General features: G+C 43.3%; 1 pseudogene across 1 annotated transcript; it reads right to left on the reverse strand.

Moving 5' to 3' along the window:
* Positions 1–1945: 1945 nt before the first annotated feature.
* On the reverse strand, positions 1946–13402 carry LOC307049512 (large ribosomal subunit protein uL11-like; annotated as a pseudogene). Its single transcript has 2 exons — positions 13363–13402; positions 1946–2696 (listed from the first exon to the last, which is right to left on the reverse strand). The product of its transcript is annotated as a large ribosomal subunit protein uL11-like (transcript).
* Between the last annotated feature and the right edge of the window lie 11724 nt (positions 13403–25126).

Genomic DNA, 25126 nt, shown 5'->3' on the forward strand with positions numbered 1-25126 from the left:
CACTCTGCCCGCCCCTGTCTCTTCTCACAGCCACAACTTACTCGAGCTCTCACTATTTCTCACCTGCAACAGCACCCTAACTGCTCTTTTCGGTCAGTTCCCCACCTGCTGCTGCTTGGTCCTGTGCACCCACCCTGCATGATTACTTAAGTGAGCTGTTGGTATTACTGGAGATGGCAGCAGTTTCCTAACCCTCCCCAAGAGCACATTACACGGGTGAGTTAACTAGTGGGCCCATTACAGCAGCAAGCCCACTGCTGCCTTGAGCCTTAAGGCAATAAGGTGTAGCAAATAAGTGTCTGCTGTGGGTTGAACTGTGTCCCCCTCCAAAAACAGGGTATGTTAAAGTCCTAACCCCCCAGTACTTGTAATGTGACCTGACTTGGAAAAAGGGTTTTTGTAGATGTAATCAAGTTAAAAGGAGGTCACTAGGTGGGACTTAATCCAGTATCACTGATGTCCTTATAAGAAGAGGAGAAGAGACAGAGACACAGCGGGAAGGCCATGTGACGACAAAGGCAGAGATTGGAGTGATGGAACAGATCCTCCCCAGAGCCTTCAGGGAGAGCATGATCTGACCAAATTTGGATTCTCGCCTCCTAAAGTGGGAGAGTAAGCTTCTGTTGTCTTAGGCCACCCAGTTTTTGATAATCTGTTACAGCAGCCCTAGGAAACTAAAACAGTATCTAAAGAAAGGTGGGAAGAGATGACCATCAAGAAAGAAGCCTTCAGGGCTTCCCTGGTGGCGCAGTCGTTGAGAGTCCGCCTGCCGATGCAGGGGACACGGGTTCATGCCCCGGTCCGGGAAGATCCCACATGCCGCGGAGCGGCTGGGCCTGTGACCCCTGGTCGCTGAGCCTGCGCATCCAGAGCCTGTGCTCTGCAGTGGGAGAGGCCACGGCAGTGAAGAGGCCCGCGTACCGCAAAAAAAAAGAAAGAAAGAAAGAAAGAAAGAAGCCTTCAAATCAAAACAACTCTACTTCACAAGTTTGCCTCTGCTAATTTCTTACCTTCTCCATAAGAAGCCAGGGGCCTCCACATTACGGTTCCAAAGAACAAACCTGATTACCTCATTCCCTTTTTTGTTATAAAACCCCTCCATTTTCTATATAACAAACTCCAAGCCCCTAATAGCCATGTAAAGCCTTCAGAATCTGGTCCCAACCCATTTCTCCAACATCCCCTCCTCTCGACATTTCTCCTTGCGCGCTGACCTCCAGCCATCACACTGCCCTGGAGTCCAGGGACTGATTCTCATGCACAGTTGACAACAGGCACAGTGGTGACAACCATCCTGGGTGTCCACCAGCTGGAACCAGCCCATAACGTCCTTTCTCTGAAGACCGAAGTCCAGGCAGTGCTGAATCAGGCAGAAGGATCTGTGGCTCTGAGGACAGAAGTCACAGGGGTTACCACATCAGAAGCAAAATTTGGTGGGTTTATCAGGCAGTATCAGTTGGTCGTATATGCAGCATTCTATTTCCTCTCTGAATTCACATCGAGCATTCACCAATCAGTAAGTTACTGAGTCATCTACAATGTGCTTAGCCCTGTGCTAAGAACACACAGAAAAGTTTATGAGGCATAGTCGCGTTCACTCATCAAATGTGTTTGGTCTCAATGGGGAAAGGACTAACGTGTAACATGCTCATGATGCAGGCAGCAGAGTTAATTCTATGGCTTATTCCAAAAACTGGAAGAGTTCAGAGAAGGGAAGTGACAAGTGTGAAGCGCAGTAGTCAGGAAAGAGTAGGTGAAGGAATGGGAACTTAGGCTGGGCCTGGCAGATGCACAGGACTTGGTTGGCCAATCGGAGGAGGGGGGCTTTCCAGGGACAACACAATAAGGCACGGAAGCAGAAGAAGCAAGTCATCACTACTGCTGGGGACACCTAGTGCTCAAAGCACCATTCTTTTTTTTTTTTTTTTTAAAGATACATTTTACCTTTGGAATTATTAATTGATCTGTAGGATGCTACTGTGATGCTTTTGTTTTTTTTTATTTATGTATTTTTTTGGCTGTACTGTGATGCTTGCGGGATCTTAGTTCCCTAACCAGGGGTCGAACCCAGGCCCTCGGCAGTGAAAGGGCCAAGTCCTAACCACTGGACCACCAAGGAATTCCCCAAAGCACCATTTTTTCCCCCACTGGTTGTCAAATAACCCTTTATTATTTTTCTTTGCAGTTCTTAACTAGCTGGGCATTCCACTGCACCACTGTTGATGTCATCTATGATGTCGTGAGGGTGGCAGCCATGGACACTGCAGCCCACAGACTGGGTGGTCACCAAGATCTCTTTAATGGTTCCAGAGAGTTCTCTAGCTAAAGATCGATGCCGCATCTGTCAGGCAATGTTGATAATCTCATCAAAAGTGATGTTTCCACTGTGTTTAATGTTTTTCTGCTTCTTTTTTTCTCTTGATGGTTCCTTGAGGGCTCTGATGATCAGGGCAGAGGCAGAAGATACCACCTCAATCTGGGCCTGTCTGTTCTCGATTGTCAGTTTCACTGTAATCCTCATACCCTTCCAATCACCAGTTGCCTTGGCGATGTCATCACCAACGTTTTTTGGAGACAGACCCAGGGGGCCAATCTTGGGGCCAGGGCAGACGTGGCACCAACTTCCCCACCAGTGCACCTCAGCTACACGACTTTGATCTCGTTGGGGTCAAACTTAGGTGGCACAGTAGAGGCAGCTGGTGTCAGATGAACCCGGATTCGGGACGACCAAAGAAAGTCAAGACACCATTCTTGATTAGTTTAGCTCACAGAAGGAGCCTCCAGACAGCAACATCAGCAACACCTGGAAACTTATTAGAAAGCAAAGTCCTGGCGCCACCCCAGACCTACTGAATGAGATGCTCTGGGGGTGAGAGTGGGACCAGCCATTGGTGTTTTTATGAATTCTCCAAGTGATGCTGATGCAGGCTAAAGTTTTTGAGAACCACTGCTCTAAGGAGAAGACATGTTACAAATAGCTTATAATATCTATTCCTACAGAAGAAACTTTCAAATCATCTCTAACTGGAATTCATTTCATTCTTGATATAAGCTAAATGGTGGTCCAGCAACATGTACCCAGCACCAAGGCAGAGACAGTGTGTGCACACGTGAGTGTGTGTGTACACACAGACCAAATCAGTTGTCTGTCGGGAAGTTACTGTTAATATAACATCTGAGAAAGATCTAAAAAAGTTAATTATTTAAGGAACCAACACAGGACTGATGTGACAGTCCTATGGGACAGGAAATTTTATATACCGAAGATAAAGAAAGTGATTTGACCGTGGTTACTTAGGACCCAGAAATAATAATAGGAATATACTAGATACAACGGCTTCCCTTGTCACCCCACCACCCTTCTGTGATCATCTGGTGATCAGTTCTCTTATTTCCACACACTGGAGGTGAGATCTGCACACTCTTTTGTGTTCTAACCTTCTGTACTTGAGGGCCGCTGTCAACTCCCTATTTTCAGCACTCCTGCCAAATGGAGGTTGGGTTTGTTTTGATTTGTGTTGGGTCTACAGCTCCTCGTTAAGTAAACTAGGACTCTGTGTCTGGGCAATGCATTCAAGAAGAGAAAAATAGAAGGAATCAAAGTGAATTGTAGGGAGGGAAGGAGGGGGAAGTTCCCTGGAAGTCTAAAAGTAGGAAGCAAGGATGGTATTTTTGGCTTGGAACTTTCTGTACCACACGAAATTATGAGAATGACTTAATTGTTCCTGTGCATTTGAAACCGGAGAGACCATAATGGCTGGGTTACACCCAGACGGACTGGAACAGGACTTAGACAGGGTGGCCTCCTGCCAACAAAACCTGCTCTGCAGACATGACTGAGTCGTTCATGTTTTCAGGGTTGGGCTGTCTGCTGACCGCTGGCTTTGCTCTTCTCCCTCAATCTCCCTGGAGTAAACAGGGTGCTGTGTTACAGAGGGCTGCTATTTCAGGGGTAACCAGAGGGGCAGTGGGCTCCAGAAAGCCTGGGTTCTATCTAGTGGCTTTGTGCACTGAGGCAACTACATTTACTTCTGTTTCCTCATGTGCTGAATTAGAAGGGCAAACTATGTGCCTTGGCTATTTCATAGAACGCTGGAGGAGAGAATAAAATGAGGGAATAGGTACAAAGAACATCCTTTGGAAAGTTAAGATTGTTATGCTATTGAGAGTTACTCCTGGACTCTCTCTTGTTTTCACATAGCATCTTTTGCAACCCTCTTCTTATGATGGACACCTATTGGGTTGCCTGTCCTGCTTGCTCCCTTTTCTGCAGGAGGTGGCAGTCATGATGGTCAATGCCACCTTGCCACCTGACCACAGGAAGAGACCCCCGAGCCAAGTGAGACCAATCAGATTCTCATGCCCAGAAATTGATAACAGAGACGCTTAGAGATGGAGCTGCCATTGCCTCAGGCTCATTACACAAACCCAGTAGTTCTCATGAGGCCATTTTACTCCCCAGCAGGCACTGGGCAACCTCTGGATTCGTTTTTGGTTGTCACACTGAGGAAGGGGTACTATTGCCATGTAGTGGATGGAGCCCGGGGATGCTGCTAAACATTCCCCAACATGCAGGATAGCCCCTCACAACAAAGAATTATCTGGTCCAAAATATCAGCAGTATCAAGGATGAGAAACCCTGCACCAGAGGGGTGATTGCAAGGCAAATGCCTACAGGGTCCAGGCAGATAATAAAGGGCTGATGCAGGCAGTGGGGAAGCTGAGCTGACTGGAGGGTCTGAAGAAGAGGGCAGCCCCTATGCCGCTCCAGCCAAATGTCACCCCAGGAAATAAGTACTCAAGGTTGCTGGATCCGATTTATCTAGTGAAGCTGGAAATTCAGATTTTCACATGAAATCTGATTTTTAAACTCTGGTGCAATTTTTTTTTTTAATGTATGGGCCAAATAAACACATCTTCAGGTCCCATGGAGGCTAGGGGGTCAGCAGTTTGTAATCTCTGACCTGAAGGAAGATCCAAAGTCTCCCTCACAACTCCGTGAAGCTATATAGCTCCTCCCCTTACTTCCTTGGATGTTGTAAGGAAGCCCAGGATGTTACATGTATCCCCCCAAAGCTTTAACTAGTACACACCCCTGCACCTCTCTCTCCCTCCCTCACTTCTGCTACATTTTTGACCTGATGTGCCATTTCCACCCAGAGAAGAATTTACATCTCTCAGGGTTGAAAGGAACCTTAGAAAAAAATCTAGTCCTGACCTGCCAAGAAAAACATTTGGCCAATTACTTAACCTCTTCATGCCTCAGTTTCCTCATTTGTCAAATGCAGATGATAATGAAACTTCATTGGCTGTTAGGAAGATTGAATGACTTCATATATCACCTCAACCTCCTTGAATCCTTTGCCTTTGGAAATAATGCTCCAATGCTACTGCTGCTGTTAATAAAAATAATAAAACTAGCACACCTTAAGTCAAGATTACATTTGTCTGAGGCTTAGCATAAAAACTCACACAGGGTGGAACCTGAGCATGAAATCAGACTTCCCCAGGACAAATAAGCCATGTCTCATCAGTTACTGAGACATTTTTGGAACACTGTGTGGACCCTAAAGAATATTTTTTATGTTGATGCATGGAGGACCAACAAGTCCTAGGGTGATTTGGCTTATGGTGATTCTGAGAAGGGGCAAGAACAGCAAGAGGGAAAGTGAGCAAAGAGAGGGCAGCAACCTATCTAACCTGCACTTGCAAAAAAAGGAAAAACAAAAGTATACAAGAAATTCTTGGGCTAGAGTGCAACAATCTCTCACTATCGTAAGAATTTAGTGAATGCAGGTTTATGGCAAATCTAACCTGTCACAGGGCTGTGGCATTCTTTGTAGCAGCCAAGTCACTGTGGCCTGAATTCTTTCCAAGGCTACTTGACCCTCATAAAAATCCTTGACAGTGGAGTGGGTACCATTTTTTCCCTCTGCCTTTGAAAAGCTTCCTTGACAGCACCCATTACAAAGAGAACAGGGTCTGCTCTCCAGCCTGGAGGCCAAAATGTTAATTAACTTATACCTGAGTCTGAAAAGAAAAAAAAAAAAAAAAAAAAATGTGGGTAGTACTCTCTCTTTCCAGCAGTATTAGAGAAAGAAAGAAAGAAATGGAATGGAAGTGAATAAACTCCAGAAAGAATTCTGATATTAAGACCAAATGATTACATATGCTTTTTCACACTTGTCCTTCCTACTTTATTTCTGATCACTTTCTACCAAGTAAACTGGTCTTTCAATGACGAAGTTCATTTCATCACGTGTAGATTGGATACTGGTTCTATTGCCTTCCATTGCACATTTCACAAAGGATTTATGTGAGTCTTTCTGGGTTCATTATTTCTATGAAAGCACTGTGCTATGTAAGTAAGGTATCATACAAAGCAAATAATGCACATTAAAAATTGAAACTATACTAGGAAAATAAATCTGGATTCAGTTCAAGCACTTGTGAAAGTTGATATTAAGAGATCACTCATATATGCTAATAACTAACTCCCGTGACTTTGTCAATAGCAAAGCCCCCCAGATAACCTCAGTAGCCCGAGAGTATCCTACAGCATTGAGGTGAGTTCTTGCTAGGAGTGGTTTCCTCCATAGGCAGAGAAGAAAGTGCATCCGATATTCGCAATTTGGAAACGTCAAAAGGGGCATTATACTTTCCAATCTTGCTCACCATCCATGTATTCAATCGATATTTATTGAGTACCTATTATGTGCCAGACACTTTGCTATGAGTTGGGAGATGGAGATGAACAAGACAGGTACTTTTCTCGTCCTCTTGGGACTTACAGTCCAATGAGGCATAAAGACAGACTAACAAGCAATTCTAATAGTTAGATAAGAGTCATGTATGGTAAGACATATTCTTCTCATCCTCCTCCCTAAAGAAACCTGGAAGGAGGGGGAAGAGAGAATTTAATCTGATATGAATCATGTAAACAGTCCAGATTCTTGGGGCGAACTCTAAACTCGCCCTCTCCAAGGTAAACCAACAGAGGAAATAATTTGTGAAGAGAGCAGCAACACAGACCTTCAAGAGAAGGGGAGACAGAAGTGAGGGACAGCTTTGGGAAAACAAATTGTCTGGCTTGTAAGGAGCCTAGGAGTACAAAAGAAGAGTCATGAGAGAAGTGCCAGGAAAGAAAGCTGGTGGGACATCAGGGAAGGCTTGGGAAAACTGGCATCAGGGACCTTTCCAAATCCTGTACGTGGGTAACTAATTCAATCTTTATGATAACCCTATGAGGTAGGTAACATCATCATCACTTCCATTCTACAAATGAAGAAACTCGGAGGCAGAGGTCACGAAATTTGCCCAAGGTTGTTAGTAAGTCCTGGAGCCAGGATTCAAGCACACCCAGCCTGGCCCGAGAACCTCTGTTCCACGTTCCATGTGTGCTGAAGACTTTAGACATGCCTTAGGAGGAAATGGGAAGTCACAGAGGGTTCTTAAGCAAGGTACTATGTAATTAAAGCACTGATTCAGGAATTCATGTAGTCACTGAACATGGAATGAACTGGAGGGGTGGGGGAGGGTAACTGGCATTTAATGAATGTCTCAGGTATACCCAGACCTCCTCAGACTTATAATATTATCAAATTACCCAACCATCACTCTGGAAGAGACAGATACCCATTTCACTGATACTGGACCTAAGTCTCAAAATGCCCATTCACTCCTATAGTGGTGGAATCAGATTTTGAACTCAAGTGAGGCTACCATGAAAGTCCCTGCTGTTACAACCACACTGTCCTACAAAGCTGAGGCAAGGAAACCAGGTGGTAGATTTTTATAATTGTCAAAATGAGTGGTTGTGAGAATTAGAGGAAGGGGTGGGTAGAAGACTTAATAACTAATTAGACACTGAAATCAAGGGAAAGACTGAAGAAAAAAAAAAAGGAAATGACATCAGTATTTCAGGATTCTGAGACTGGAACACTTGTGGTGCCATTCACAGAAATGAAGGAATTAAAAGTAGTAAGATGTTTTTGCTTAACTCCAGTTTGAGAGGTAGGGGATAGAAGAAGGAGCTGACCAGAATAGTGACTGAGAATACTAACACTTATTGAGCACTTACTATTTACCAGGCACTGTACAATGGGAGTTACATGCACCAACTAATTTCTCACAAAACTCTGAGATAGGGCTTCCCTGGTGGCGCGGTGGTTGGGAGTCCGCCTGCCGATGGAGGGGGCGTGGGTTCGTGCCCCGGTCTGGGAGGATCCCGCGTGCCGCGGAGCGGCTGGGCCCGTGAGCCGTGGCCGCTGGGCCTGCGCGTCCGGAGCCTGTGCTCCGCAATGGGAGAGGCCGCAGCGGTGGGAGGCCCGTGTACCGCAAAAAAAAAAAAAAAAAAAAAAAAAAAAAAAAAAACTCTGAGATAGTGAGAAGTAAATTAGTTTATTATCCCCATTTTAAAGACGAGAAAAATTAGTACCCAAGATCACGCAGTAAACTGTAGAGCTGAATCTGCAACTGAACTTGAAATAAACCCATAAATTAACTTCATGTCTGATAGGAACTGGATACTTCCTATAAATCTCAGAGGAGCTAGAAGACATTATAATGGGTTAGAAAGACTTTCATGGCTGGGTAAATCTAGAGAAGCAGAACCAGTATGAATGGATAAATGTCACACACAAAAAATAAATTTTAGCTTGAACATCAAGTTTCTGTGGTAACCTGTATTTATTCTAATTTCAAAAGAAAATACATGGCTTATGTAAAATTCCTTTAAAAGAGAAAAACAAAAGAAACACAATTGCCCTCACATTTCTAATAAGTTTAGCTGTTCAGAAATAAGCAGGCTCCCTTCTGAGACATCACATATTCAAGAACACTGTCAGAAATTTTCAGAAGGATTTCTGGACAAGGGAAAGCTGGAACATAAGAGCACCAAGATAGATCTCCCTTAACGTCCTGCCTTTTTTCCTTCACTGGTCACTTCTCAATGTTACCCTTCTCCCTGGATGATGCTACTGGACTCCTCTGAGAAAAGGTGTCCTTAATGCCGGCTTTATAGCTTAAGAAACTGTCAGAGTGAAGCTGTATTTTTTAAAATCTTTTGTTAAAAAATATTTATTTATTAATTCTGGCTGTGCTGGGTCTTAGTTGCGGCACACGGGATCTTCGTTGGGGCATGTGGGCTCTCAGTTGCAGCATGTGGGCTCTCAGTTGCGGCATGCATGCGGGATCTAGTTCCCCAATCAGGGATGGAACCCAGGCCCCCTGCATTGGGAGTGTGGTGTCTTACTCACTGGACCACCAGAGAAGTCCCAGTGAAGCTATATCGATACCTCCAAATGGTTTTGACAATTGTGACCTTACGAGCTATTTTTTAGTTTTGAAAAGTGAAATTAAAAGAAAAAAGAAACCCACAGCACTTTTAGACATAAAAGCCCAAGCTTTTTGTGGTTAAACATCCAGACCATTTGAGAGAACAGTCAAATGTTTTTCAAGTTCAAAGTGCTTACCTAGCATGGTTTATAAGGAAGCCAAGAGAGCCGGTGATGGGCTGAAAGGGAAGTGTCCTGCTTACCTGGCTACTTTAACAACCTAAGTAGCTCTGCCAGAGCGAAAGTGAAATCTAATCGAGTCCTGACCCAGATTTTATTGATTCTAAGAAGCACATTGGTGGGGAGGGGGAGCAGGGGAAGCACAATGTTTTGTTTTTGTATTTTAACACAGCTGAAATCAGACTGTATCTTACAACTGATGACATGTCCCTTTTTAGTTAACAGCATTTTTCTTTCCTAAATATACATTTTAAATGGTGCGTCTTAAAAATCAATGGCAACAGGGACTTCCCTGGTGGCGCAGTGGTTGAGAGTCCGCCTGCTGATGCAGGGGACACGGGTTCGTGCCCCGGGCCGGGAAGATCCCATATGCCATGGAGCAACTAAGCCCGTGAGCCACAACTACTGAACCCACGTGTCAAGAGGCCGTGCTCTGCAACAAGAGAAGCCTGCACGCCGCAATGAGAAGCCCGCACGCCACAACGAAGACCCGACACAACTAAAAAATATATAAATAAATAAATAGTTGTTTAAAAATAAAGAAAAATTATCAATGGCAACAGAAAATGGAAATAAGGTTGACAGAAAATAAACATCAGTTTTTAAAAAAAATAAACAGATGGAGACTTAGTTTTGGTGAAATGTGGTCATTTCTGAACATGATACATAAAGAAACAGTTTCAATATGAGAATTAAAATTCCTACTCAAGAATTAAGGGTAAAAAAAAAAAGAATTAAGGGTGATATGGAGCAAGGCTGTGTGCACTGCATCAGCACTGGTGTGGGCTGTGGGCCCTAGGTGGGGAGGGGGCCTCGAGGTTAAGGGAAAGTAGCAGACTTGGGATCTGGCTGGCCCACAAGAGCATCTGGGGGTTGTCACCTTCTATTATTACTAAAGCTTTCAGGGCTCTACTGTTCCGAGTTGGAGCTACAAAGAGCCTTCTGTGTGCCCACGGAGACTTCTCTGACCCCAGGAGCCCCTCCTTGCTGCCTGGAGACAGAGGAAGCTTCCAAGAGCAGGATGAAAACAGAATCCTAGAGACATCTGAGGTTCAAGACCTAAAGAGGAGGGGGAGGGAATCTCCCCTTGTCTCACCTGTACATTTGCATGAAGTGGGGCATCCTTCCACGTGGCCTCAGTCCTAGAGGGCAGGACCCACTTTGGCCACAAATTATAAACAGAAGAAGGCTTAGATGGGAGACGGTGAGGTAACTAGATTTTCTGAGGTCAAAGAACATGGCACAAAGTCAGACAAGTACATACATCTATGCGGACAACGAGGCAGAGTATATAACATCGAACTATTAGAAAACCCAGTCTTTACTAAGCAGTGTCCCTAGTCTGTGGACACACAATAGGCAAGTGTTGGTCAAATCAGTTAAATCCTGAGTTGTATAAGAGAGAATAGTTGTTTTAGAAAATCAGGCTGTCTCGTTTTGGGAATTGGGCAGATTTGGGGGAGCGGTCAGGAGAGCTGGAGACTCTGGGTTGGTTCAAGGCGAGGAAAGGTGGGGAAGGAGCATCTCAAAGATGCTGACACACAAAGCTCCCCAAGTTTAAGGTGAATGTTCTTCCCCCTGAATCCCAGGTAGGAGAGAGCTGTGTCCTGTCTGTTTATTCCTATCTAAGCATCTCACACAGAAAGCAACACAGAACAGAGCCTCAGAATTACTGGTTGAATGAATGCCCAAGTGCTGCACCTACTTTGGTCAGACTGTTGAGTAAACTTTAGAAGGAGTCTTATGTCCTAAAGATGTTAAAAGACTCCTAAGGGCCTTACTTCTATCAGGGAGTAAAGAAGGCCTTGAGGAGAATCTCAACTGCAAGTTACAAATTTTAAATAATAGTTGAATTTGTTTTTTATTTTTAGCATTCTAAGGCTTTTTGCAAAGATATGACTTTAGCCTAGGGAACTATCTTCCCTTCAGCAGGGTTTCACAATCTAAACTAATTCAATTTTTCTTTTCTATTAGGGGAAAAAAAAAAAAAAAAATCTCCAAATTACATAACCAGGGATTTTGTGGAAATGATCAAAGCTTGACAGAAGGCCTTAAATTCCTGTAGTGAGTCCCAGTCAGCAGGGTGTGAGATCAACTGACCAGCGCATAGCTCTGAGATAAATTGTTAGTGGAGATGATTTACCATTTCAACTCAGGATTTCCTAGAGTATGATAGTGCGATCTAATAATACATCCTTTAGAAAATAAGAACTGGGATTTCCCTGGCGGTCCAGTGGTTAAGACTCTGCACTTCCAATGCAGGGGGCGCGGGTTCGAATCCTGGTCAGGGAACTAAGATCCCACATGCCATGTGGCACAGGCAAAAAAAAAAACCTAAAATGTACATGTCCAATCACTTTCTAAGCTTTTTAAAGTGAAAGCATATTAATAGTTATTTTTAAAAGTAATCTAGGGCTTCCCTGGTGGCGCAGTGGTTGAGAGTCCGCCTGCCGATGCGGGGGACGCGGGTTCGTGCCCCGGTCTGGGAGGATCCCGCGTGCCGCGGAGCGGCTGGGCCCGTGAGCCATGGCCGCTGAGCCTGTGCTCCGGAGCCTGTGCTCCGCAGGGGGAGAGGCCACAACAGTGAGAGGCCCGCCTAACCGCAAAAAAAAAAAAAAAAAAAAAAAAAAAAAAAAAAAAAAGTAATCTAGCATTTCCTCCTTATTTTTTGGTAAATTAATTCAGTTAGTTAAAATTAAACAAGTATTTGCTTCTTAAACAGATCAGGCTGGGAAAAAGCTGCTGAGTGTGGAAGCTTGGTGTCTGTTTTCACTGCATCTGTCGTGACCCTATATTAGCTTAGGCAGGTCTTTGGACTCTGAGTATCTGGCCTTGATCTTCTAGCCTCTCAAATGGGGGACATGGATTGACCCTCACAGCCCTTTCCAGCTCTGACCTCTGTGACCAGGGCTGTCCAGCGAATCAGAATGTGGAGGCATCAAGAATCTTCTCAAAGCACAACAATCAGAACTTTCAAAGTAATGGGAAGAAAAGAGTCATCACACATTCTAAATGGTTTTGGATACTTTAAAGACCAAACTCTAATCAAACTCAGAGGTTTGGTTCCTCTTCTACTGGGTACATTTTTTCATTATCAAGTGCTTATATGGAAAAAAGAAAAACCCAGACAGCTATGTATTTCCCTCAATACACAAATAATTCTCACTTCCTCTGGAAAATTGCACAGTAGGATGAGTTGGGTGGTCAGCCTGAACCCACCTTCCAATTTAAAATCACAAGATGTTTTTCAGTGTCACATCAGCTGGTGATATCTGTTGGTTTTTAAATAATACTCTGACACCTACACAATGGATTTACATTTTTACAGTTTTATCTTTCTGGTTTTATCTATGGACCTTGCTTTTGTGTTAAAATATGCACTGCTGGGAATTCCCTGGTGGTCCAGTGGTTAGGACTCGGCTCTTTCACTGCCGAGGACTTGGGTTCAATCCCTGGTCAGGGAACTAAGATCCTGCAAGCCACATGGCGTGGCCAAGAAAAAAACAAACAAAAAAACTGATCAATAATAATAAAAATATGCATTGCTACTTGCAATCTTTATAGCTATGCTTTAATTAAAGATGTGATCGCTACATAAATTCCTCCCTTCGTCAATAAAGTAGAAAGGACACTGGAAAGTGACTCAAAAGCATCCAGTTCACAGTCCAACTCTTACTGGTTGAGTGGCCCAGATCCCATCCACCACCCAGAGAAGTAAAAACGGTTTTTGTAAAACAGCAAGTCAGGGAACTCCTCAGGGGACAAAGAGTAGGAAGGTCATAAGCACCAGGATTCAGCAATCATCTATACACACACCCTTAGGAACTGGAACTTGGGTGGAGCTTACTGCATGGAGTCTCAGTAGGAGAAGGAACTACCATGGCCATGATGGTATCGTCTCCCTTTTGTGGGGAAGCTATTTTCCCACTTGACTCTTATCATGGAGCACACTGCTCTAAGCAGGAATCCCCATTCTGGTTCTCCACCTTGTAGGGGACAAGGCTCTGCCACTTGTCCCCCCGCACCCAATACAAGTGCAGTCCCAGGTCACCGCTCGGCACTGCTAAACTCAATGCCTGTTTACCTATGCCATTTTGTACATTTTTTTAAGGAAAGCTAGTCTAAATACTACTTTATATATTGGCACATTGTAAGCATTATATAAATACTTGCATTTATCTACCTTAAAAACAGTACAGGGCTTCCCTGGTGGCTCAGTAGTTAAGAATCTGCCTGCCAATGCAGAGGACACGGGTTCGAGCCCTGGTCCGGGAAGATCCCACATGCCGCAGAGCAACTAAGCCCGTGCGCCACAGCTACTGAGCCTGCACCCTCGAGTCCGCGAGCCACAACTACGGAGCCCGTGAGCCACAACTACTGAAGCCTGCACGCCTAGAGCCCGTGCTCCACAAGAGAATCCACTGCAGTGAGAAGAAGCCTGTGCACCACAATGAAGAGTAGTCCCCACTCGCCGCAACTAGAGAAAGCCCGCATGCAGCAACAAAGACCCAACTCAGCCAAAAATAAATAAATAAATTTACTTTAAAACCCCAAAAAACAAAAAACAGTACACTCTGTGGAGAGTTCAGGAGGGCAAGTATGGAGGCAGAGAGACCAATTAGGAATATGCTATACCATTCTAGCTGAGAAATGGTGGTCTATGAGTTAGGGTGGCAGCTATGGAGTGATACAGAGCTGTCAGGTTTGCTGTCTCTTTATAAGTAGAAGACGTGTTGATGGCTGGATGTCAGGGGTGAGGGAAAGAGTGAAGTCAGGGAAAGGTTGGGTTGGGCTGCCATTTCCAGATACACCCTGGGCCAGTGAGCAAAGGAATATTAGCCACATGGACACTCCCTTCCCCGTCCCTCCCCAGCACTATGGGAGCTGTCTCGACAGAGAAGGAGGTGGGCCCAAGAGTACGGGTAGGAGTGTGGGAGCTCACCCCTTGCTGAAAGGAGACAGAGGAGAAGGCAAAGCCTCCCAGAGGTTCCTACCTCTGAAGGAGATGGAGAGGGGTGGTGGGGCTCAGGTGCTGGTGGGCTGGTACCAGCAGGAGCAGCTGCGATGGTGACAGTTCTAATTCTAACGCACTACATCCAGTGGGCACAGGGCCAGGTGACAGAGGTAGCAACAGACAGGGTGAGAGAAAGTTCACCCGTGGGTGTTAACTAGGCACTAAAAGGCCTTGTGGAATTCGGCCTTTGCTCAAACCAAAGAAGTAGGAGCAGAGTGGTGCATTTTCTTGCATCGGGGAGGTGGCTTCAACTTGCATCTGGGCTACTTCCCAGAGTGTGGCGTGGAAGAGAGATTCTGTGGGAGGGAAGAGAACTTGATCCCATTCCCAGACTCAAACCGTCAAGACTTTAAGCTCTGGAACGCACCTGCATTGGGCTGGCGACAGACCAGACACTGAACCAAAGGAGTGTCGGGAAGGGTGTCAGAAACTTCATTTCACAACCTCTGCGAACCCCCAGATGTGGTGCTGTTTTTGGTATCTCTCCAATCCACAGAACATGAAGTAGCATTATGGTTAGTACCTTAGGAAGACAGATCATGGGAATTGAAAGGACATACATACATGTCAGTTGTCCAGAGATCATCCTGATCAAAACACAGATGGTTTTGAACCACGTGGAGAGGAAATCTGACCACTTGACAAACCTTCTCAACATGGCTGTTCCCTGGGGAAAGGACTTCACTAGACCTCCATACACCGGGCAATCCACAGTGGACTCCAGTATGGAGTTTACAGAGCCTGCAGGGTTAGGCAGTTAGGGTACGTGAATATCCAAGAAATGGGGAAAGGAGTAGATACCGGGGTTGTTTATGACTGTCTATTCTCAAAACAAAGGCGGAGCTATAGTACCCACTTAAATTCTGTGAGAGGGCACTATTATTACAGATGAAGAAACTAGCTCAGAGAGATTAAGCAACTTTGCACATAATTAACCAGGGCAGATCAGGATCTGAACCCAGCACTCTGCTGACACCACAGCTGCTTCATAAAGGTTCCTGTCATCAGCAGGTGGTAAGGAGGGACTCAAAATGAAATGTGAGTCTGGGGCTAACATAAGTAATAATAAGCATGAGAATACTATCCATAATGACTGTAATAACTAACATTTACTGAGTGCTCAGTATTAATTTATTTATCAAATATTTATTGAGCTCCTACTGTGTGCCAGGCACTGCTATGGGCACTGGAATACAGCTTCCCCAAGGAGCTTCCTCCACATTCTAGTGGAGGAAACCTCGTGCCAGGTCCCACAAGTTATTCCTTTTCCTCCTCAAGCAACACTGTGATGTACATACTGTCATAACCTCCATTCAATGAGGGAACCAGAGAGGTTGAGTGACTTACCCACTGTTCCAAAGCTAGAAAGTGATGTGGAGCCAGGGGCAGAACTCCCTAGAATCTTAGGACCAACCCAGTTCATTAGATGTCCCAACAGCAAACCTAAACGTGCACTACTGGAAGAAAATGGACCAAAGAACATAAATATCTGGGGTAGCTCCAAACCAAAAGAGATTTTTGACATCTGTTCAAAAGAGCTGCAGAAACACTTTGAAGGACATTCTAGGATGTCTGCAAATCAGAGGGAGGAGGAAGCCCACCCAAACGTTCCCACAATTTAGTGTTCCTTCCAAGTTCATGGCCCCACATGACTCAATATGGAAACTGCCAGCTGTCAAACACTAGGCGGTCCTCCTTCCTTATAACCCAGGCTTTCTGATTCTCTCTTAAGGTCTTTAAAAGAGCAAACCACAGCCATTCCCACTTCCCAGAACGCTCTACTGATTACAGCGTGAGATCAAATCCAGCACAGACAGGGAGGACTGGTATTTCAAACATGTAACAGTGGAACGCAGATTAATAATTTACTAATGACTCTAAACAAATATTGTTCATGATGGGAAAAAACCCTCCCATTTAAACGGGAACTTGGTCAGAATACCTCAGTACTTTAAAAAAGAAAACTGCAAAATAACCGTCTTAGAATTCAATATTTATTAATGCTGATGGTTCGTTTTTGAAGAATTAATCATTCCCAGCTTCAATGTTCTGCTTCAGCAGAAAGTTCACTTTATTCTGCATGTGGATTCCTGTACTCTCTGCCCAAATAAATTAATATATATGCCAGAGTCTGGGGCTGCGATCAATGAAAAACCACAGTAAATTCCTAAGCAGTAATAGATATTCCACATGGCTTGAAATGGTTGAAGGAGAATTTTTTTTTAAGGTTAAGAATCAAAGTACTGTAATTGAAGATCTTACAAATTAAGCAGCGGTGGCTTCTTTCTCAAGGTATCTGATGTTGACTTCAAGGATCATTTAAAGTGAACCTCCCTCTTGCAGCCTTTCCTTGCTCTCCCTCTTACAAGTTTCTCGCTGAACAGCATATAGTTGGCATTAGGTCCATGGCATTAATTTAAAATGACAATGCACTGTGAAATCTGCTAGACTACGCGTGTAAAAAAGTAAATACTTGAGAAAGTATCTGAGAAAAAGTAAATACTTGAAAAAAGTAAATATTCCTAAGGTCTGTTGCCAGGCCTTAGACCATTTCAATCTACAGTGGACCCCTGAACAACTCGGGGGTTAGGGGTGCTGACCCCTGCACAGTCGAGAATCCACATATAACTTCTGACTCCCCCAAAACTTAACTGGGAATAGCCTACTGGTGAGTGGAAGCCTTACCTGTAATATAAATAGATTAACTTTGGTTACAAAATTATTACAGTAGTACAGCTTGTTCTACATTTAATTTTGTACAGTTATGATTGAATAAGGTATCTTTTTTACATTTCTCTCAAGTGCAAATGGCACCATGTATGGTCTGTAAGTGTCTCTGTGTATAAGTTTTGATAAATTTTAACTTTTTATAATAGATCTGTGTATATTTTACTGAAATAAATGATAAAATAGACTAGTATTTACATACATTTTATGCCTTCATGACATACCTTTTTCTTAATTTTTTCAATATTTGTGGGCTGTGTGGTTAATCTGCAAATTTTTTCAAATTGTCAAAAATCTCCAAAAAATTTTCCAGTATATATGTTGAAAATATATGTATTTCACGTATGAGTGAAACCATGCAGTTCAAACCTGTGCTGTTCAAGGGTCAAATGTACAGTGTAAAGAACTAAATATTGTGATAACACAGTCTTTTGTAGGTAAATTCCTAAACGAACTTTGAAAAATCTATCTTTGGGCATCCCTGGTAGCGCAGTGGTTGAGAGTCCGCCTACCAATGCAGGGGACACAGGTTCGTGCCCCGGTCCGGGAAGATCCCACATGCCATGGAGCGGCTGGGCCCATGAGCCATGGCCACTGAGCCTGCGCGTCCGGAGCCTGTGCTCCGCAACGGGAGAGGCCACAACAGTGAGAGGCCCGCGTACTGCAAAAAAAAAAAAAAAAAAAAAAAGAAGAAGAAAAATCTATCTTTGATTCAACTTTAGGGTATTTACAAATTAATACCCCAAATTAATAAATGCGTTCATTTAATCTTGTAAGTGCATCTGTCCTATCTTTATGGGAATGATGTAGAACAGGGGTCAGCAAACTACAGCCTCTGGGTCAAATGGCCCACTGCTTGTTTTTGTAAATAAAGTTTTATTGGAACACAGCCACACACATTCATGTATGTATTCTCTATGGCTGATTTCATTACAATGGCAGAGCTGAGAAGCTGTGACAGAGGCTGTATGGTCCACTAAGATATTTACTAGCTGGCTCTTTACAGAAGTTTGTTGACTGATGTAGAAGGACAAACTGAAGAAAATGCCAAAAGGTAGGAGTGCATCCTTGCATAGTCCACCGTTGTGTTCACTATACTGTGGAAGCACTGAGGAGACTGAAATATCTGGAGAAGTGGCAAGCCTTTTACATCACAACCACCTTTCTTTTCATACTCCAATCTACAACTAATAGAAGCACATTCCTGAGCTAAAGGAAGAACACTGATATGCGTAATTAGAGGTCAGCAACATGTCAGAACGTTTTAGAACCCGGTAATCGCCCCATGTTTTAGGAAGAGATGGAGGAGGTGGTACAATATATACAAATGGCAAGAAAAAGATGGAACAGACTTCCTCTTTGTTGGATTGCAATCAATTTGATTGTCAATGTCAGCACCAAATTGTTTAATGGGAAACTGTAGAGACACATCATTCCCCTATCCCCTAAACACTGAACTGAAAAGAAATTTGAGTCCCGAATTACCAACACATCATACTTTCCACAATTTGAAATTTAGATTGTCAATAGCACATCCCTAAAAAATTTAAATAATCCTGTTAGAGCTATACCTGGTGGTCATTTTCATATTGATGAGTTATTTTAATCCAAATGCTTTTCTCTTTACATGTAGCTAGTTCCAGATTTACAACTATTTAATTTTACAGCCTGATTTCACTAGTTGCAGCTCCATTTTATTACTGAAGGATAGGGGTGATGCTCAAAAGAGGTGGAAGGAAACACAAAGACTAATTTTAAAGTAAGGAAAAAACAGGGCTAATTCACATGGAACGAAGCTAAAAGCTCTCTTTCTTAGCCCAGAATCTAAGCCCTTGATAAAATACTGACTTATAAATACAAATTAATTTAAAATAAAAAAGTGCCCAACAATTTTGCGATACTTAAGCTTTTACCTCCTTTACCATTTTGAGCCCTCAAACAACCCTGTGACTGGAAGTAGACATTATTTCCATTTTGCAGATGAGGAACTGTGTTCTCAGGTTAAATCAACTGCCTCAAAGTCATGGGTAAAGAATTCAAAGTCTCCTAATTGCTTCTACTTCTGCTGTGAGACAGAGTGCGTGATAGGATTACAATGTCCAAGAATGCAGCTAATTTAGCGGAAAGGAATTCTGGGCTTTTCTATAGCTCTTACAAACACATTTACCTTCTCAAAATTAAAAGTAAACTCAAGGGGTTTCCCTGGTGGTGCAGCGGTTAAGACTCCACACTCCCAAAACAGGGGGCCTGGGTTCGATCCCTGGTCAGGGAACTAGATCCCACACGCATGCCGCAACTAAGAGTTCACATGCCACAACTAAGGAGCCCGCCTGCTGCAACTAAGACCCAGCACAACCAAATAAATAAATTCGGGGAAAAAAAAAAGTAAACTCAATATTCCCATTATGACTCACAGTTAGACCCGAGTGAGTGAGCACGCTGATCCAGGACTGCCATTATTTGGTCGTCACTGGGCAGGGAATGTTCATCCTCATTGGGATACAGATGGACCTGAATGGCACCAGTAGTCTAGTTACAGGTATTTCTAGTTGTAGTAGTCCCTGTCCTGTAAATCCACAGCAGAATTGTCATTAACCTGTCTAATGATAAAGCCACATAAACTAAACTTCCCCATCACTTATGTTACCGCAGAATGGAAGAGATTTCAGGAATTGACTTTGTCGGCATTCTACTGAATGCAGCCAATTTGATTGTCAAGAGTAGCTCCAGGGCTTCCCTGGTGGCACAGTGGTTGAGAGTCCACCTGCCGATGCAGGGGACACGGGTACGTGCCCCGGTCCGGGAAGATCCCACATGCCGTGGAGCGGCTGGGCCTGTGAGCCATGGCCGCTGAGCCTGCGCGTCCAGACCCTGTGCTCCGCAATGGGAGATGCCACAACAGTGAGAGGCCTGTGTACCGCAAAAAAAAAAAAAAAGAGTAGCTCCATATTATTTTTTAATCGGGTATTTCCCATTATGTAGACAAACCTAACCATATCTCTCTACCCACCTCAGCTGTACTCTAAAAAGGAGCTAAGCTGGGCAGAGATATGAGTCCCCAATTCTTCCTCCCTTTCCATGATGACTTGGTGGTCTTATTTATCTGGACTGGCCATACATACTGACCTCAACAACCTAAGTACAATCTACAAAAAAAAGTCACATTTCTTTTAAATTCCGAAATCCCCTTTTTCTATTCCACACCTTGCCTTACAAGTTTCTGCTTTAACGATCCAGTTGCATCACTATCTCCTTTCTAATATAGCGCATCCGTGCACCAATTTTCTACACTAAGACTTCCTGCTACCACCTCCACCCCACCACACACATTAGACCAACTGCCCACTGGTGGTGTGTCCTTCTTCCTCTGAGCAATCTGGTCTCCCACTTCCTTCTAGAGGTACTCTCTTCTTGCCTTAATGTCAGCCTCTAGTTTTCTTCCTTTTTTTTTTTCTTCTTATAATGTTAGTAGCTGAAAGCTGAACCACAAGAATGAGTTCAGTAAATACCTTTTGAGCTTCCACTGTGTATCTAAGTAAACACTTTGGAACCAGTATATCCTCATAGGAAAGGGCTACTTTTTCTTCCTCCAAACAGCCTGGATATATGCCTAAGGTAATGGGGAAGAGTATAAAAGGTAAGAGACTTCCTGACTCAAGAGATCAATTCTGTAGAGTGGAGAATATAAAATATAAGGACTCTCTTGTCCTCAAAATTTTTGTGAGCTTACGAGCAGTTACTTTTTAGTAACTTGTAATTATTCTCCAATAAGTCCAAAATGTTACCTTATTTTCATAACTCTGTACTAGTTTATGCCCATGGTGAGCATGTAAATTGGTAAAACCTTTCTGGAAGTCAATTATGGAGCTTCTAAAAAAAGTGTCATAGGCATGATTCAAAAAGTGTCAAATCCTGCCTCAAAGAATCTATTTGACAGGAATACTAGCAGAAGTGTTTAACAAAAATGGAAATTATCTAAATGTCCACCAATACTGGGCACCTCTGAGGAGAAGAGAACAGCAGCAACAAGGGGACAAAGTGGTGGCTGATGGTGACATCCAAGACACAACACAAGAGGTGCTAGGATGGAGAAAGGATGCCCTCGCGGTCCATCCACATCAGAAGTAAACGACAACCACGTAATAATTGGAGTCCGGTGAGATTTTCCACATACTTTTCAGCCTTTGAAAACCAACGAATCAGAAAAAACTACACGAAATGCAATTGATTGTGTGAATTGCTTATTCTTGCAGCTGCTCCCACAATGTCTTTTCTACTTGGTTTCCCCATTTACGCCATTCATTCATTTATTCAGTCAACAAACTCAGCTCCTACTCTACACCAGGTGCTGCACTAAGTTCTGGAGAAAAAAGCGGTAAACAAGACAGACCCTCTGCCTCCCTCGGGCCCACAGTGTGGCAGGACTGTAAGACCCAAGTGGACGCCAGGGGCAAGGGGACCTCGACATACCCTCACACTGCTCCCTTCCGTTAGTTCCTCTTGCCCATTCTCAGGATGGACAATATCATTTCAAATTAGAATAAGTAATCAATGTCTCGGAGCCAAACCAACATCAATAGAATGCTTTGTTCTTCAAAGTATGACATTTTAGATGATTTCTGAGATGCAATAGGAAACTGCTACCAAATGTCAACATTTTCCATTATGGTAACGGCATTTTTTTCCCATTGGTCACAAAGTGGCAGAAGCTGCTACAGGCCCAAAGCAGAATCAGATGGTAGCAATAAAACCACCACCAACTTCATCCAAATATTCTCCAAAGCCTGTTGCGTCTCTGTGAGTTGACTAGACAGAAATCACTTCGCAGAGGCAGCAGCCCTTCTCACACTGCCAGGTCTTTGGGCCCAGTTGGCAGGGTCAAAAATAATAGGGCATCTGAGAGAAACTTGCCAACTCTTTAACACTGACTATTAGAATTACTCACTGATCAGGTTGGCACAAATATCTCCATCACTTTGCTCTATCCACCCATACATATCATCTACGGGTGACACTTTCAGAAACCTGGAAGGAAATTACTAAGCAGACAAAGGAAGCTTATTTGCAAAAAAAAACCCAAAAAAAACACATATCCACCAACACTTCCTTGCTGTGAATATTGCTGAGGAAGTCTTAACACATTTATTAGTATTAAGACTTAACCATTTTTCATATCTCTTATAAGAAAAATGTAATACAAAGAGAATATTCACACCCAAACGGGTCAAAATATGAAAGGAAAAAAACAAAGGTATTCACGTGGGACACAAGCCTACCCAGAATAATCTTTATTCATTCCTTGCATAGCTCATAGCTTTACACTTTTGTTATTAAACAAAGTACAAATTTGATATTAAAATTAAAAAAGAAAGAAGAAGGGCTTCCCTGGTGGCGCAGTGGTTGAGAGTCCGCCTGCCGATGCAGGGGACATGGGTTCGTGCCCTGGTCCAGGAAGATCCCACATGCCGCGGAGCGGCTGGGCCCGTGAGCCGTGGCCGCTGAGCCTGCGCATCTGGAGCCTGTGCTCCGCAACGGGAGAGGCCACAACAGTGAGAGGCCCGCATAACGCAAAATAAATAAATAAATAAAGGAAAATAAAAAAGAAAGAAGAAGATGTGGCACAACTTGGTGGTTGTTTGTACTCTTCTCAATACGTACTGAGGGGGTAGACTGTCAAAGAGTCTGTTGAAATTATGGGTACTTGAAACCATTTTCACACACTTCACTGGCCAGCACAGGCTGCTGCAGTTTGAGGTGAGATCTGCCCAATACCACCAGAATACAAGATTTTAGGGATCGTGAAAGAAGCAAGTGGTGATTCAGTGGCCACATCAGGAGAGCATGTTTTTTGCATCAACAGATCTGCATTGCATATGAATAATTAAAAACCTACTTGGTTCTGCAAGTGGGCTGCTTTTTTACTGCAGTCCCATGCACATGCCACATGATGATAAGGGCTGGAAAAGTAGATGACACCTGGCCAGGATTGCTTCCGAATCTCTTTGAAGTCCAGCACCTGTTTTTCCTGGCTACTTAGAGGCTAGGATGGACTTGCACTTAAAACTGTATAACACTCCATGCCCCAGAGAACAACCACTGCTCAATGACCTGAGTATTTATTTACACATAAACTTTGGCAGGTACAATGGGGGAAAAAACTAATAAATTGGAATGACTCCCCTTGAGAATGGTGGGAGAAAACTTTCATCATTTGAAACTGGGCGTGCCCTTAATTTTTGTGGAGGAATGTTACAAGGGCCATTTAGAATATATGCAGTGCTGTCTGCTCGCATGCTTCCAATGTCTTCTCAGGTGATAATCTCCTGATTCTGTGGTGTGTAAATCTCTCTGCGGACACAAAAGGATCAGTCTTGGAGTGACTCCTATTTGCTACTCCTCTTCCCAACTACACCCAGCAAATACCAAAAGCAAAAGAAAATCTTGAAGCTTTTTCCTGGATTAAAAAAAAAAAAAAAAAAAAAACCCGATGTTTACTTAGGTCCTTTTTAAAAAAATTTATTTATTTTTGGCTGCGTTGGGTCTTTGTTGCTGCACGTGGGCTTTCTCTAGTTGTGGCGAGTGGAGGCTACTCTCCATTACGGTGTGAGGGCTTCTCATTGCAGTGGCTTCTCTTGTTCCAGAGCACGGGCTCTAGGCACGCAGGCTTCAGTAGTTGTGGCACGTGGGCTCAGTAGTTGTGGCTCACAGGCTTCTGTAGTTGTGGCGCATGGGCTTAGTTGCTCCGCGGCATGTAGGATCTTCCCAGACCAGGGATCGAACCCATGTCCGCTGCACTGGCAGGCACCAGGTAAGTCCCTACTTATGTCCTTTTAAATCTAGATCTGGGAATGCCATGACAAGTGTCTTTTATTATTAAAATATGTGTCTTTACTAGGACTTGAATTTTGGACACAGGTTTGGACCATGTGGAAAATTCTCTGGTACCTCCAGTAATTAATATAGCATATTCCTAAGAACACTCGTTTTAAAGCAAATCCATGCTTATAAAATCCTTACAATTATTAAATTTTTTACAGCTTACGATATACTTCCAGACACTTTGATTTGATTGTTATAACTCTAGGAAATGATTATTACGAGTATTATGAACATTTCCACTTTACAGATGTGAAAACTGAGGAAATTCCTCTAAAATTACAAGAGCCAGGCTCCATACTACAAATTTCCACTGAATAGTTTTTAAGTGTAACCAAATCGAGTTTACTAGAGATATGAAAATAAAACAAAGGTAAGCAGTTATGATGAAACCAACTTTATCTGGCAAAGGGTTGTGTTATCCATACCTACAAATGGTGAGCTTGATGATGATTTTTCTAAACATGAACACCCATCAGATACAATTTTTATAATATAAAGCACATGGTTTTATTCTGCTCTAGTATTTCACATTTGGCAGAAAACAGAGCTTTAGCCTGCAGTACCAGACTTAAAAGAACATCAAACCACCATAATCTAAAATATCTTGCTCATAAAATTCTTAGAGAACAAGGTAAAACCTAAGCTTAGAAACATCTTCACTTAAGTAATGAGGCAAATAAATCACTTACACACACTCCTTCCATTTCCCCATCCGTGATGTGGGTAATGTGGTTAGATTACGCTAGTTTTTTCCCTCCTACTCAACAGAGAAATGTCACCCAAGAGTGTAAATTAATCAAACAAAATCCTTCTGAAGGAAGTACAGCTTTGTGGTATTTGCAGATTCAGCTACTAGGTGTAGCTAAAGCGGCCTCATAGAAACAGTTGCATTGTGAGGCAAAGCAAATGGAATGAAGTTTGAAAAAAAAAATTAATAGATGATTTTGGAGTTTGGTAGCCTCTTCTATTTACATCCGAATTTCTGTTTACA

Source organism: Hyperoodon ampullatus, assembly GCF_949752795.1.
Source record: "Hyperoodon ampullatus genome assembly, chromosome: 3".
Classification (NCBI taxonomy): domain Eukaryota; kingdom Metazoa; phylum Chordata; class Mammalia; order Artiodactyla; family Ziphiidae; genus Hyperoodon; species Hyperoodon ampullatus.